This window comes from Poecilia reticulata, chromosome 11 (assembly GCF_904066995.2).
Source record: "Poecilia reticulata chromosome 11, P_reticulata-male-v2, whole genome shotgun sequence".
Classification (NCBI taxonomy): domain Eukaryota; kingdom Metazoa; phylum Chordata; class Actinopteri; order Cyprinodontiformes; family Poeciliidae; genus Poecilia; species Poecilia reticulata.
Window position 1 is genome coordinate 27,277,274 of NC_088840.1, and position 17,277 is coordinate 27,294,550.

The 17,277-nt window shown below is 40.6% G+C and overlaps 1 protein-coding gene across 5 annotated transcripts in view; it reads left to right on the forward strand.

The window, feature by feature from the left end:
• The window catches only part of pvrl2l (PVR cell adhesion molecule related 2 like), a 328,950-nt gene that overhangs the window by 179,852 nt on the left and 131,821 nt on the right, over positions 1-17,277 (forward strand). The window lies entirely within an intron of this gene.

A 17,277-nucleotide genomic window follows, 5' to 3' on the forward strand; every position in this document is an offset into this window, starting at 1 on the left:
CCGTGCTTCAGGCAGAATTACATGTCATAGTTCACTAGAAGCATATAAAAAAGATTGTATACTGCACATTAGAAATGTCCTATAGAGCCACTGCACTTACAAATATATGGGTTTATGTGGTACAGATATGATGCAATTTGCATGCAACAAACACACAATGCTTCTGCATTTATGTGCAGATTTCCGTTGTATGAGCGTTTTGACTTTGGACCCAAGCACAAGCTCGTTCCTCAGTTAGATTGCAGGGTCAGATGTTGGTACCTGTAGCTAAAGCTTGGCAAGGGAGCAGTTCATGATTACCTCTGTGCTTCTGCTGCTGCTGCATTCTATTTCAATGTTAAAGACCCTGAGCCACTGTTGCTCTTTCTTCATTTCACCACATCCCACTTCGAGACACGTCAGGTGAAAGGAAGAGGCAAACAGATTTTTGCACAAAAACAAATAAGCAGACATGGTGCATGCAGAGACACAATGGTCCTGATCCCCAGAAGGAGAAAAGCCTGGAAGCGCAGAGAAATATTCACTGAACATCAATCTGTGGTGTCAGCTCGGTCACATTTCTCATTTCTCTGTGATCTCCTTCCAGTCGGCATCAGAAAGCCCCAATAAACTTCCCCTGGTGAACTGTGTGTTTATTAGCATAGAGAGATGTGAAAGTGTCTGCCTGCCTTACAAATTTATTTTTTTGTTCTATTTTTTTCCCACATGTAAAAAAAAAAATATACTAACGAAAAAATGACCAGAGTAGCAATATTAACCTGATTTATTAAGCAGGAGAATCTGTCTGAACCCAGCAGTCCATATGTGAAGGAGACTAAACTAAATTACTGACACCTGTCAGCATGGAAAGGTTTAAAAAAAATCTACAAATGGAGAAAATGTGAATCAGTGGTGAAACTTCCCGCTGGAAGCTCTACCAAAACTACTCCAAGAGTTTAACTTCAGCTCATCTACAAGGTCAGAAAAAAACAGGATATCTGCAGCTCAGCAGGCCTCACACACTCAGTGAACATCAGCGAAATAAAATAAATAAAAATGGTTTCAATCAGACATGTAAGGAAAAAGAATCATCCTGCATCCCAAAGACGTTGAACATATTCTATGGACTGATGAGACTAAAATCAAGGTGTGTCCCGTACCTGGGCTAAAGCTAACGCACCTTTTCAAAGAGAAATCAGTTTTGATAGTGTGTTGGTCTGGATCTGCTGCTTCCGGACCGGGAAGACTTGTTATTATTGGGAGACATGAATTTTGCTGTTTAGAAGAAAATCCTAAACAATATCTCATCTTCTGTTCGGCACTTTAAGATCAAGTACAGCTGCTTTACGACTAGAAGCACTTCATAAACTCCAGCTCCGATGAAGGTTTTAGAACGACTTGGTCAAAGTTCAAACTTGGATGCAATCAAGATGCTCCAAATATCTTGAATATGAGTGAAATAAAACAGTTCTGCAAAGAAGAGTGGGTCAAAATTCCTCGACCATAACTTGGAAACGTATCAAAAATTCCTGGAAGTGGCCATTAAGGATGGCACAAATAGTTGCTAGGTTCAGGGCGTTATTACTATTCCTTATAGGACTGGATTGGGTTGGATGAATTTCTTCCTTTAAAAATTAAATGTATTGTGCATTTACACATTTTTCTTTTATCTAAAAAATAAAACAAAGGTTATTTGTTAAGGAGGAAAAAAAGCAGGTTGGAGTGGGCTGGATGTAATCCTGCAGACCAACGTTGCCTTTTAATTAGCCAGCAGCAAATGTTCAGGGTCAGACTGCTGTCAACATCTACAGCTGATCCACTACCAGCTGATCAATGCAGGGAGGAGGAGGGCAGGTCAAAGGTTAAGAGGGAGGAGAGATGGAATGCTGTCAGGGTGGATTATCTGAGAACAGGTCAATGTATAAAAGCCTTGAGGAGGAGATGACAGCGGAGAGGAAGTGATTGTTCTGCTGCTTCACTGACGTGTCTTTATTTTTTTAATAAGATGGAATAAAGTTTTCCTCTGGTTTCCTGCACAGATCCAAACTGGGCTGATGTCTGGCAGCTTCGTGCAACATTAAACATTGAGTCAGAAAATCTGATTAAATCTTGAAGCTTTTTTCTTTTCTTTGTTTACTTTTTTTTTTATAATCTCTTGACCAAATTTTACATTTCCAGTCATATTCTGGCATCAAGTGGCTGTAAAATCTGCTGATTTGATTATTACTTTGCAGTCATTCTGCTAAACTCTGGGCAGAACGAGATTTAGAGTAAGAGCGGCTGTGTCTAAGAGTAAGGAATGTGGTGAGGGGCTTATCCATCAGGGAGGCGCTCCGAGTCCCCGCTCCGTTGAGGTTATCCAGGAATCTGATGAGGATGGCTTCCAGACGTCTACTGGGGGACCAGTTTCCGGAGTGTCTCACCAGGTGAAGGCCTGGGGGGCCTGGCGGGGCGGATCCTCTGAGGAGATGGTGTCTCTGATTCCTGGAAACGTCCCGGCCCCCCATGGGAGGAGCCAGAGTTAGTCCCGTAACCCAGTGGCTGATAAAAGCCACGTTTTTTCACTTTACTGTAGACGTTTTTACTTTGTTTTATTTGAATTGATTTTTAAAGAGCAAGCAGCAGACCTGGGGCAGCAGCCGTCAGCAACAAAACAACAGCAAGTTTCAGTCAGAACCAGAGAACAAAGAGCAGCAGTTTGTGTTAATGAAGTGAAGTTACACCCAGTTGGACTGTTAATTGGAAAACTGTGAGAAAAATGTTTATAAAAAGAACAAATGAATGAGACTAAACATCTGTCCAAACTCTCTAGGCTTTGCCGTCTTCAGCCTTCAGATGTGCCTTAAAACGATGTGGCTAAGATTTTACAATATGCTGGAAGCATCCATCACAGATAAAGGAAAGCTATAAACACCAAGCAGTTTATTGCCATGGAAACGCCAGTGATTCATCCATTTCCTCAACTTGCCTGAGTTTGCAACCAATTATGAAACAATCGGTAAATATTACATTTTTTCAAACACAGTCATTAAAATCATCAAGCAAATCCACCTCAGATCTGTTGATCAACGTTCCAGTTATTAATCAAATGATTCGTTTTTAGCCGTGATTTAAAGGAACTCAGCATTTCAGCTGTTTTGCAGTTTTCTGGAAGTTTGCTCCAGTATTTAAGTGTGCTCTGCTGGTGCAGTTATCAAACGTGTAATTCATTTCATTTATGTCCGTGTCTAAAAACAGAAACTGATACGAAGCCCCAGATATCGGCATCGTAAGTGAAAAAAGTGGATCGGTGCATCTGAACTGAGACTCCGCAGAAAGACTCGTAGAGTCATGTTAATAGATGCTCTCCATCCAATCAGACTGAACTTCAGGCTGTTTTGCAAAGAAAAGTGTGTAAAAGTGTCTACATTTGGAAAGCTGGAGAAATATTTTGAGGTGTGAAATGTGACGACTTAAGTTGTATGAATAATTTTGCAAGGCGCTGAGATTACTTTATGAGCAATGTGAAGAGGGGGGATGATTCTGCTGCCTTCCTGCTTAACATTTTCATATTCCTGATCATAAGGGAGTGAGTGAGCTGGGAAATAACAGAGCAGTCTTAATCCTTCTCCTTTCTCCCTCTTTGCTTTCTCTCCGCTTGAAATGAAAAGCACACATTTGTTCAGTTTGTTCTTTCTTTCTTCTTTCTGTGGCCCTTTAGCCCCCTCCTCCTCCTCCACACATCCCCTTTGTCTTTTACTCCCCCCTTCCTTATCCGTGGTCAGGATTTGCTCAGAAATGACTCACCCAGCCACAAATCGCCCATTTAGGAGTGAGGGGGGGTTTAGTGGAGCAAAGGGAAGGAGGGGTGACTCTGAGATGGAGATGAATTGAGTGAGAGCGGAGCGAAAGGGATGGAGAGAGGGGAGCGGGATGGTTTTTTTCCACCCTGCTTGGCTTCCTTGATCAGCACCAACAGCCGAGGTCTGGATCCAATCAGCTCCCTGCATTCAGCCAGGCAGAATAAGGCAGAAAATGTTTCTGACGGCGCGCACGCACAGACACACGTACAGTATCCAAACGGGACACACGGACCGGCGGCCGTGTTGATCTGTAATGGAGAGCAGGCGGGGCGGGGAAGCAGGAGCCCGGACAAACGACAGCTCTTCTTACACATATCTGCTTGTCCTTATATATTAGCCAGAATTTACCCTGAATTAATGAAGCCACCGACACGTAGGTGTAAGCGTCACAGTAATTGCACGAGCCTCTGCATCAATAATGTTCATTAAACTCCTGAACCCACTGGAGCTGACAGCTCGGTGTGTGAGTGTGTCTCAGCAGCGCAGCACTCGCAGTTTGGTGATGGATCACCGCAGATTTGCATTAAATGCTTCTTTATTTGGACACGGATGGTTGGAAAAGGACGATTTCTTATTAATCATCTCTGCTGGCTGCAAGTTTCAGAGATACAGAAGATTAGAAAATCAGTACATCATCCATCTCACAACTTTCTAACTTTAAAATGTAATTCCTTTGCATTACTTTTAATTGTTTGCCATTGGTACTAAAAAAAAAACTAATCATTTTACTTCTAATTAAGACAACTCTGAAAACTGCTGGCAGTTTGAATGTGTGCGGGTTCCTGTTTTAATATGAACTAATCACAAAAAGTAAGAAAATGTATGTTTTGTTGATTATTTCTTAGTTGTCACCTTGAATAATCTTGAACCTTTGAGACATTTTTCAATTAAACATAACCACATTTAACCAAGCAGCTTATTCTGCAATTGTCACTGGGTTGAGAAACACTTAACTTAACAGAGAGCAGCTTGCTCTCTCACTGCTGTGAGATGTGTAAATAACAGGATATTATCATTATTCTTGGCACCAATTAGGGCTGATTAACTTCACATATACATATGTTTGACATACTGTAATAATAAGGCATTTCTTGTAGAAATAAAAACAGGTTTTAGGTGTAATGAAACCCCTATGCACAAGGGGCAGTACAACATTTCTGCCGAATGCCTGAGTTGAGACCATTTTCTTCTGTCTTGCAAAAATAAATCGCAAAAAACAAAACAGAAACTATCGAAATGATCATATGTGTGTTGTGTTGATATGAAGCAGTTGTTTTGAATATGGCAGGTAAAACACAGGATGGACTGAGAAAAATGACATAAAACCATAAAATATTCAAATAACTTATTACCTGTAGTTTGGTCTGACATTGCTTTAAGAGTGAAAAAATTTCAACATTTTTATCAGAACTTTATGACAAGAGGGAGTGACATCATGTAATTTCATTGCTAAAACAACTTTTTCATTCATTTTCATGCTCTGCACTTTTAAGTAGCTTCAGTTTTTAGCTGCACAACTTCTGAGTTTTTCCATTTTCATTTCTTGGTGCTAACTGGTGCTAAACTAGAACCGCTTGGTGGAAGCCTTCCTGTACATCTAAGCTAAGTTTAGATACTTACTAAACTTTAACGTTTTGACCAAATATATAGAGATTTAAACAAGTTCAGTCTTGATATTGTTTAGTTATATTTTCACCAAAAAATCTTGTGTTGGATGATCTGAGCTTCAGCTCTTTGGGCTGCTGGCAGAGGTGTTAGGTTTGAGGCCATGTAGTGAAAACTCAGATATTATTGCTAAAATATGTAAATGTTGGCATCCAAACTGAATTTAAAGCACTGCTGAACTTTCACTTTCAGTTCAATTTTAATTGAAAGGTTTTCAGATTTAGTTTTTTTAGGTTGGCAAACATTACATCTGACGTGTTTATGTGGTCAGGAAGTGAGATCAACATTTTAATTGGATGTTAAATACTTCAGAAAGTATTTATTACCATGGTTACATGCTCAAACTGAACTTTAACCTCGAAATATTTGTTTTGAAGAAGCAGAAAGTGTGAAATGCTCCTCAAACATAACGGCATGAATGTGTACGTTAGCTGCACAGTGCTTCAGCTCGCTTTGGAGGAGCCAACAGAAACAAATCACGTGGGAAAAGTGAAAACCACACCCAGAGGTTTCCAAACCTGGATCTGCTGACAGGATTATTGTTTCTCAATCAGAATCCGATTCTCCACGATGCAGGCTGAGATTTACCCCGGATGACCTTCTTACTACTTAACTGCTGCATGAGTGAAACATTTCTGCCAAAACCCAGCAAAAAAAGTCAGTAAAAGGACTCCTGTTCCAAGAAGCATGTGGTTCGGTTTATTAGGAGAATTTTCCTGCTGAGGAGCTTCATCCAAGACGTCTAGGCTGTAGTTTATTTATTCACTTCAGCTGAACTTGATAGAAAGCAGTTTCTCCTCTCTGGAAGGCAGAGTGTTAACAAATTAAACCCATGGGAGTCTGCAGCCTGGACAGATGCTAGACTACTGCTTCATGTCTCCTCAGAGAAACATGAAATTATGGCAAAGAACACCAAGTGTAAAAGAAACAGAAATTCTGTTTTCCCCAGTAATCTTCCGGCATGATGTCAGTTTCCAGGAACCGTCCAGGGAAGCAGCCAGTTTGTGCTGCATGGCATGTGTTTTACAAGCTGTGGTTGTCCTATAATCACATAAAAAAAAAATGCAGAGCAAAGTTTAAATGACTTCAGCGAAGGAAACAAATCAGAGGTGTTATCGCAGCTTCAGGTAGAAGTCTAGATTGTCTGTAATCACAGGCCACCCAGCCGGCCCGGTGGGTGCTCATTTCTACATTCCCCACGTAGCAATCTGAGTTTGATCAAATCAGACTCAGAAAACACTTCCACCTCCCCACTCACAGCCTCACCTGTAATAAGAAGGAAAGGCTAATTAGAGAGATGTTAACGGCAAACCTGACAGTGTTAAAAGACATTCAGAGACTCGGAGGCTCTCATCCTTTTCAGGTCAAAGCACTCATCTTACAGGAGATGCACATTTTCACGGCATACCTAATTATCCGCAGCTTGAGGATGTCGCATAATCACACACGCGACGGGAGGAAAAGAGAAACACGCAAAGGTTCTGTCTGAGGAAACGTTTCCATCTGCATCACCTCATAAACACTTTATTGGTGTAAAACATGCAGGTAGGTCAGAAGGTCTGCGGCTGGTTTTGTTCCTGATGAAGACCAAAAGGTCTTAACGACTTCACAAGGAGTTTAACCAGAATTACTAACCTGATACAAATTCTGACATGCAGCTTGAAATCTCCTCCATTAAGTTTTTATCGCCATGACTTAAACACTACAAGCTTGATGCAAAATCCTTCCATCCATCTTGAACGTATTTGAGTTCAGGTCATGGAGGTAAATACTTCAGCAACACTTTGAACCTTATTCTGTGAAACCTGAAGGTATTCCAGCGAGTTCTGGGTCTGCCTCTGGGTTTCTTATCAGCTGGACATCATTAGAAAAGGGGAATGCACTCAGGAGCACGCACAATATGTGAATGCTAAGTGGAGGCTGCTCCAAAAGCAGCACAGGGCATTCTGGGTAAATAAATGCAGAAGTGGCTCATGGTCTTTTACCTCTAAGACCTAAAGACATTCCATTTTTGTTGACATTTTGTTAAGGAGGAAGTTGCGCTAAGTGTGTTCTTCAGAGGTTTTTATGTTGTTTTCATCAGTGTTTCTTGGTGCAGCGCCACCACAGGCGAGGAGGGGAACTGGTTGCTTAAAGGGTCTGGATCGTTTGATGCAGTGTGAAATAAAACCACTCCACCTATAAATCCTTTAGTTTACAGGATTCTTTCTCTCACCAGTGGAACTTCGCTAAGTAATATCATCGACATTATTAAGTTCAAAATTCTCAGAAAATATTGCCATTAATTTGTGAGTAAAACTATCCCAGTGTTCCTCTGGTTAGGGCATCAGCTGGAATCTGCCAATTTAAAAGCTTTTATCTAAATAATTTATTTAATTTTTATTTTTTTGAACAATGTCCCTCTCTTGCATGAATGTTTCTCTTTGCTGCGTTGTCTTGGTCGTGTTCAACCTGAAGCATCAGTGCAGCATCTGTAAAGTCTTTCCATGTTTCAAGATTGTATTTTAGTGGCAGACTTTATTCTGTTTGGCTGTAAATGTAGGTTTCTGGCATGTCATTTATTTATACTAGCTCAGTGTTTACAATAGCATGCAAAGCGGTCTTAAATGTGTTATCCGTTCCTGACATCGTTACAGACCACATGTTGGCTGTTAGGTGGATTTTGACATGAACAAGTTTTAGTTGGAGCAAAATCAAGCCCAGCTAGTTCGTCCACATCTCTTATTCCCTGTCGCTCACAGTTTGTTGGTCCAAGTACTAAAAATACACAGTTCCGTCTTCAAAATGAAAACATTTTATAGGGGATCACTATCTTATAGGAAACCAAAGATATTCCTCTCCCCCAATTATTTTAAGCCTCACAGAAACAAACGTATTTTATGTCGTGGATGTAAACCAGTCTGGCTTACAGTATCACTTTCTGCTGTTTAAGGTGGACTTGCAGTGTGCAATATGAACTCCAACCATAAGACAACCATTAGTCCATGTTCATGGGCTGGAAATCAATGCTGAGTCCTGTTGGCTCCGTTTTGTTGCCTTGCTGTTTGATTTTATGACTGTATTTTACAACCGTACTGTTAATCTGAGCTCTGCAACCTGCTGGCTGGAGTTCATTCCCTCATAAGCTTTACATTTCTGTGGCGGCGTGTCTGAATCTGATGAACATTTGTTTCCATGTTGGTGTAAAATGCAAACCAGTGTGCAGATATGCAGTCAGAAGCTTTTCAACAGAGTTGAGTTGATTTTTGTGCCACTTGGCAGCAACCGTCTGCAAAGAGGAAAAAAGCGTCTTATTTGGGGGTTGCAGCTTTTTTTTTTTTGTGCATGCATACTTTTGTGCATGCATACTTCAGGCAGAAGTATGCATGCATGCATTAAGGCGAGTGGAGTCAGGAGTTGTGTAGAAAGGTCTGTTTTTGTGTTTAAATGAGTCAGTTATTGAGTGTTTGTATGAGAGCCTGCATGTGCAGCAGCTGGGTGCTAACTGAGCGCAGAGCTTGAAGAGGAGAGTGGAGAGGTACTTGCATAACCCCCTGAAGTTCAGAACCCCTGCAGGAGGCAGTAAAATGGAAAAAACTTAATTAGACCTAATGTGTGTGCATGTGTGTGCACACTCATGCTTTCACTCTCTAAGTCTTGCATGAGCCTTGTTTTTAATCTATGTGTGTTGTATTCTATTATACATTTGCGTCCGGTTTGTTTACATCCCCTGTTTTCGCGCTTTCTCTCTCTCTCCCCCCCCTTCTCTCCTACTTTCTCCTTCCCGTCTGTCTGTGCCTTTTAGTTCTCATCCCATCTGCTTGCTCTGTGTCAGAAAGCATCCATTTAAAATCCAAAGTCTCTGAGGAGAGAGCACGGGGAGGCTCGATGGGCCAAGAGAAATGCCGAAAACAAGATGCTTAAGAAGTCGTTTTGACTTTCCCCCTCCTTTCATTGCCGTCTTCTTCTTCTTGTGTGGTTTACAGTTTAATTTCTTTCTTACCGTCTCTCCGTCGTTCCTGACCACCCTCTGATTGCTCCCTCACTGATGAAAAGTGAGGAGCCAGTAGATGAAAAGCGGTGGCCAGAATCCCTGATGAAGAGAAGGAACTGAGGATGATTCAGACGGGAAATTTCCTCTCGCTGCGGCGTCGTGGGGATGCATGGGGAAATAATTGAGATTGTCATGGAAACGGCAGTGCTTAGACGTGTGCGTGTGTGTGTGTGTGTGTGTGTGTGTGCTCAGAGGTGAGTGTGTGTCTGTCGACTTTCAGTTGTGGGGTAAATGAAGTGTGTGTAAAGATCAGTGATCATCAGAGGGTAATTTAATAGACTGTGTGTGTATTTTCATGTGTGCAAGGTTGTCTGTGTCATCAGGGGTAATTAAGCAGAGTGTGTGATGTACAATTACTCCGTCTGGGTCAGAGGTGTGATACAGATGTACTCTGAGGCTTCTGCTGTCTTCAGGCTAATAGGAGCTTTTAAGAGCTCGCTGTGCTCATGTGTGTGTAACACTACCAGATAATGTGTGTGTTGGAACTACAACAAAACAAAGAACATTTAATGAGTGTTTCTGTTGTGTGTTTGTGAAGCTTCCTTCACGTTTCTGTGTACACCAGGCATTTTTCAAAGTATTTTGGGGTCAACTGTGTGGCAGCTCTGGACTTGTGAGATTATAAGGAAAAACTATTTGATTTCTTTCAGATAATTTGATACTTTGTTGGTTTTGATTCTTCTTGTCTGAGTCTCTCTGCCTCTTTTTGAGTAGAACTTGTACTATGACCCAGTCGTCAGAAAACAACGTACTCTGGTGTCTCTCTGGGGTCAGAAATGCAACAAAACTCCTGTTGATGTTGGAATTCTGATTTGAGAAAGTTTGAGCTGACTGAGCAGCCCTGAGTGTAGTTTCCAATCTGACTGTGCAAATAGAAACTATATGATGGTTACTGACTTTGTAATAATACTGATGTAAAAGACAAACATCTGTTAGCTTGTTCCGTTTGTGTTTTAACCAATAAAAGTAAGATCAATATATCATCGGCCTTCAGTAATTAGCAATCCCCCGGGTTCCCGATGCGAGTGTGACATCATTCCCAGCTTGAAGCTCCAACTTTTGGAACAAATCAAACACTGCAAAAACACAAACTCTTGATTATTTTTAGTCTAGTTTCTACTGCAAATATCTTAGTACACTTGAAGTAAGACAGATGTTTGTATTATGCAAATAATGTGTTAATACTGATGAAAAAGTTCCACTGTCTGGATATTTTACTTAAATAACAAGACATTTTTCCTATAACTAGTATTTTTCATCAACGTTAAGGAATTATTGACTTAAAACAAGTTCCTATATCTTGTTTAAAGTTACTTGTAAATTACTTTTATCATATTTCTTTTCGATATTTGAGCTGGAAACGTGGACCCTGATAAACACTTGGTAATGCTTTGTGGTTTTCAGTGCAGCATTAGCATCTTGTGACGTTGGAGTCTGAGCCTAATAGTAATATTTACATCATTGGGATGATCATGTCCACAACATATATTCTTTTTTTAAAATTATGTCGTTAAATCAGTCAGTAACTTCAGAGTGAATCGATACCTGCACAGGATTTATAGATTTTTGCTTTTGCTGCATCTGAAGTTTGAATTTCTGTGTTACGGAAACTTAAAAAGCCAACATGTGGATTAAAGAAGGAGGTAGAAAATTCTGAACCCTTTTGTTATATGTAATGATGTTAAATTGCACAGGAACAATGTTGCCCTGTTTACCTGAGGAAACTTGCTCCTTCGACTATTTAAAGAGATTTTATTCCACAGTTCCCACTGAGCCAGGTCAACGTGTCTATGGCATAAACACCTTTAATGGGCGTCATGCACTTGTGGCCGTCTGATTTAGAAAAAACCCAGCAGGTAATTGGAAAAATGGCTCAGTTGGTTTTCTTTGTCATCCAAGAATAAATGCTAATCAGATTCAGACAGGTATTGTGGGAGTATTAACCTGTGCCAAACATTTTTAAACCATCTCTAGTAATAAAGTTTGTTCTTTCACCATTTCTTTGGTTTTACCAGTTTTTTTTAACAAGAGTAGTTTAAACCTTTAAATCTGTACTTTTAAAAATGCACCACATCAGCTCTAATAACAGAAATAAATTGAGATATTTCTGCACATTACACCTCTCACTGTTCATCTGTCATTTCTGCTCTTCACCCGGTTCTAACATTTGTACTTCAGTTTCTCCATGTGATTCATTTGTAGAACAAACTTATAGCAGCGATAAAACTGATTGTTTTCTGAGTGTTTGGGATCCTTGTTGAATCAAACTCCAGATGATGGACTGATGTCCTCATGTTTGACTCCATTATACTCTAATGTACAGATGGATTAATGGCCGACTCAGTGACTGAAAGGAAAGTCCTGATCCGTTTCGTGTTAAAACACACCCTCATGTTCCAGAACGAGGTTTTGAGGTAGTCACTATGATGATCAGGTGTTTTGTCCCTCTGAAGTCTGATAGTCATGAAAAGTAAACTTGTTTTTAAGCTACAAAGTTTCCTGCTTTGCACTTGATAGAAACTTGATTTAAATCTTTTGATACTGATGTGAATATTTATCACACTGTTTTATCTCTTTGAATTAAGGCATGTGCCTTTAAAGGGCAAAGGTCGCGATGCTTAAAGGCTAAACAAACAAAAAGTAGTTTATCAGGAATTATTTAGTGTTTGTTCTGTGCTTCAGTGTCTTTTCAAACTAAAATGTAGTTCTTTTAGTTCTCTCCTTTGGGTTTTGGTGCAGTACCTCTGCCTTGTGAGCAGATGTGGTTTGAATGATGTTCATGTATTGATGGCTTCCCAAGGAAAAGGTTTGATCTCCAAGGCCTTCACACTGAATCTGGAAGCAGTTTTTTAGATGCTGGGAGCTAAAAGAGGTGCTGATCTTTGACTCATCTTCTAGTCTAAACCTGCTAATAAAATCCATCATGTTTACACTTTTAAATTTCACTACCGGGGAGCAGTAAATGATAGAATATATTACAAAGTGTCCTGTCTCGGATTTGTATCTTTAGAGTAAAAAATGTGGAAAAGTTGGTTATTTTGTTAAAATCCTCCTCTGACGCTTTTTTGCTCTCTCATATTTTTCCTCATTCTGTGTTTTAGTGTTTGGTTCTTAGTAATTTCAGCATTACTAGACGTCGTTGACCAAAAGCAGCATTTAATTGGAGTCAGTCGTCTCTGTGTTGGTGCGAACTGACAGCCTGTGGTGTGTTTTCATGCCCCACTTCAAAGAATGAAAAAAGTGCAGAAAAGAGGGAGAGAGGCGGAGAAGACGACCCTCCGATTATTCAGATTTGGGTTTATTTTAGTTTTTCACGCCTCTCTCTGAGGCTGTTTGTCCGTCCCTCTCAGCCCTAATTCTTTCCACCTTGCTTCCCCACATCTCAAATCATCTGCTTTAGATTATCCCAACCGCTGTGAGTGGAGCCAAGTAGAAATGGGTAGTTTTCACGGGTCTCTCGCTCTCCCTCTCCTCTAATCTCCTCCATGTTCATGACACTAATACAGAGACTGATCTAAGCCCTCCTGCCTCTCTCTGTGACATTTATCACTGTGCTTCTTAATGCAGCCAGCCTGCCTCTGTTGACGAGAAGTAAGGATGACAAGCGTGGCCTATTTTCTTGCTTATGATAGGCTCCTCTCCTTTTGACTTTTTTGGGGGGAGTATTCGCACTGAAGAGTGTTTACTAAAGTGTCTCGCAGCATGGTTGACAAGAATTTGACATTAAACTTTGATCGTAAATCTGGCATTTTACTGTCGGCGCTAAACTGGGATCCATTAGTGTCTTAGATTGTAATAAATGATGTCGGATAACGCCCTCATAAAGCCCGCATCTATTAAAAACATCACTAAACATAACATCCACTTTTGCCATCCTTGTAAAGCATTTACATGCTATATCCGGTTTTGATGGATGATAACAAGTGATGAAATTAAACATTAAATCATTCATTATTAGAGAGTGCCAATCAATATTGTTTTTCTTTGAACTAATGGAGTGGAGATGGGAAATGTCCACACGTTGTCAGCTTTCCACTGATGTTTAAAATGTAATATTAAATGAATTGAATTTACGCAGCATTTTTATGATAATGGCTCAAAGACCTTTTGCACATTAAGACTGCGTTCACACTGCAGCCTGAAGTGACCCAATTCCGATTTTTTGGACGTAATGTGACCTGTATCTGATCTTTTCATGACAGTCTAAAAACACAGGTCGGCTCCTTTCAAATGTGACCCAGATCACTTGGGTATCAGAAACGTCTTCGGTTGAAATGTGACCTAACGCCCAGGTCACATTCATCCGACCTGAACGTCCCTGATACTCTACAAATGTCACTATTCTGCATCCTGATACGCAGAAGCAGGAAGAAAAACAGCAACCATGACGGACTATATGAGGATTAAGTTGTTAATATGCTGCTACGGTCAGACAACAACTCCAGTAAGCTTTGCTCCAGCGTTAGCCTCCATGTTTACTTCCACAAACACTGAGCACTTCTTCTTCTTTTTTTGGTGGTTGGCAGAACACTGAGAACGCTGACACTATTGCGCCCTCTACTGCGCATGCGGGACACTTTCAGGTCGTTTGCCCGTCCACACTGGAGATCACGTACAGGTGGCATATATTTGAAAGTGTGAATCATCATCAAAAAATCCGATTTGACAAAAAATCTGAATCGGTTTCACTTCAGGCTGCAGTGTGAACGCAGCCTAAGTCTGCTTTCTGACGCCCCACTCAATATTCACATCCTCTTACATCTGCAGACTGATAGGCCACTTGTGGTTGAGATCTAAAGTCAGAGGAATAAACTAGAATTGAACCCACAAGTTTCTGACTTCAAGACGGCTACCGACTGACTTAGTGGATTAGAAACAGACGGCACAGAAACAACAGGAGACAAACGTCAGAGTGACTAGTTAGTTTGGAAAAGTTCTCAGGTTAAAGTTGAGCTGAAGGCCAATTAATGGAGGGTGGGATAGCTACAAAGCTAACAGGCTAGTTTCTAAGCTAACATCTGGACAATAAGGCCTCTAGTCTAAACAGATAGCTAACAAGAGGCCTTTCTTTAAGCTAGCTGCATGTTTATTTTCTGTTCTTTGAAAGAACAGCTGGTTAGCATTCAATTTCAGCTCAATTCAGTTTATTTATGTTGTGCTAATTCATAATATGGACCATTATCTATGCTCATATTTGCCATCTGATATTCTTACAGTGTTAATGTTTTCATTTTTGCATTTTTTCTTGAGTAATCGTATCGCAAAAAGAACAGCGTAGGTATTGGAAACAAATATGTGTTTCTGTTTAATTTAGGGGAGAAATGATTGCTCCTAGTTGCAGAAGATAGTTGCTTTATGCATAATTTTAGTTAAAATATCAGCAGTCATTAGGTTTTGTAGAAAAATGGAGGGAAATTCACACTGCTCCTGTGTATGACCTGATCTATTGAAAAATGAACATGCCAGCTCTAATGACCTTTTTAGGTGCATTGTCTGTAAAGCCTATACAGAATAATGGACTTTTTAGCACTTGATTAACAGAAGGATGACAGCCACCAAAGGCCCTCTCACAAAAGGCAATTATTCAGCTGTCTCTCTGTCTCCCAGGCACTTGATAAATGCCACTAATGCCTAAAATATAAATGGCACAATAAAAATAAATATCACTTTGGCCCACATGTTGTGTTTCAATGCCAGTCTGTAAGTTTGAAAAGAGGGGAAAGTAGGACAGGAAAGTTGGATTCATCATCATTAGTGCATTCTATCACTTCCATTGGATATAAACACTGCCTCCTAATTTAGCTATCATATCCTTTCCCCTGAGCCCCGCCTTGCTCTCACAGCCGGTTTGTGTCATCCTGGCTTCGTCTTTCCTTCTGAACCGGCAGATAGTGTTTTAAAACCAACCAGCCCTCTGCTTTCAACTTTACTCTCTATTCCCTCCACCAAAAACCTTCTCCGGCTTCCTCTGCTGTCCCTTTGCTCAGCTCCTCTCTTCTTTCATCTGTTTTTCCCCCTGCACTGTCAGAATGAACAATTTGCATGAATCACAGGCTCTCAATCCAGGCCCGGTTGTAGTGACATCCCCCTGCTGGTTTTGTTAGCATAACCACACTTTGCAGCTCCAGAGAGGCCATTATCCAGTGTCCAATGTGGTGTCTCTGAAGGAAAACAATGTCATTCACATAATGTTGCTTCTCTTGCACATATACCCTAACAGCATCATTTCAGTGAACCTTAGATTGCTTGATTGGCGTGCCTGGCTGTGTTTTCCAGGAGAGCTGGCAGAACCAGCGAGTCATTTGCATAAAACAAAAAGGAGCTCAGACTTGCTGCTGTTCCGCTCTCCTGTAATTGTACAGCTTCTCAAAGGGAAGTCTGCATGTAATTCAACTACAAAAAGAAAAAATGACAGTGTGTAATTGCATTCTTAAAGTGGATGTGAAAAGTTTGCACCCCCTTGTTGCAATGGTTGGTGTTTACGACGTAAACAATCATCTTGTAGCTAAAGCTGCAGCATGCAAAAGGTCTCAAGGACAAAATGATCTCATTGTACATAAGTGCTGTCATCAATAACTAGCAGAAGTTTAATACAGTAATGTAACAACTAAAACATTTCTCTTTCCTGAATGGAAAAATCAGACGGACATTGATCAAGAGGTCAGGCAGTTCTGACACCATTTTTATCCACTATTAGTCAAGTTCTAACAAAATCTAATGTGTTCTACATTTGTACAAACTTTGAAGTTGGACAACAGGAACCTTTCTTTCAAATGTAATCATCCAGGTATGGCTAAAATCTCCCAGCATGCTCAGGGGTAAAATGAAGATCTGATGAAACCAAGACACATTGGTTTGTTTCCCAGTTAATTGATCTGAACTGTTTATGGAACCAGAAGTTATGAACAGATCCAAACATCAGTCAGTTTTGACCCAAGTCCTTTTGGTACAAAAGCAAAAGAAGGAGGGAGCAGTTTATTTGAGTCCAAGAAGAGATGAAATTATAGATCGAGGTAGTATAGTAACTTTATGTACACACCATGTAACCATGTTATTGTATCTTTTAGATTTTGGGTTTTTTTTATATTTTCCCTGTTGGATGTTTGTTTTATGTCTCATCAAGCATTTACTTGAAACCTGGTGTTTTACTGGGTGGTGCTCACTGTATTCTCCCACATGGTTGGTTTGATATTGTCTTTTAGCTCTGCATGAATCTGTTCGTCCAGATCCAACACTATCTGAGCCAGATGCTGTTTTTCTTTCTCATTTCTACTCAGATTCCTCCTAAAACCGGCCTGGCATTAGCCTTTCTGCAGTGTGGACTTGTACCTTTGTGTGCTGCCTGTCAGTGAGGTCTGGATGGGGTCCCAGGTTAACAGCAGGTGATCATTTTGCCCAATGGTTTGACTAGCTGACCAGTAGCAGTCAGATGGAGAAAGCCAGCGACAGCAGAGAACTGGACAATGAGAGGGGAGATAAAGGGCATGTGGAGCAGGTACAAATGGGAGAAAGGGAATTAGACAGGGTCAAACTGGAAGGGCTTGGGGATGTTAAACACTTTCCAGGCACAATTTCATTCTCCTCAATTAACACCCTCACCTCTCTGTTCTGGTTCTGCTTCTGTCTGTCTGTCTGTCTGCTGTGTCGCTCTGCTGGACCCAAAACCTTTAATCCGTTTCAGAGACAAAAAATGAGGTCCAAAGCAAACCTGTGTTCGCTGATGTTGTACGCTCGACTTCATTCTTGTTTCAATATTCA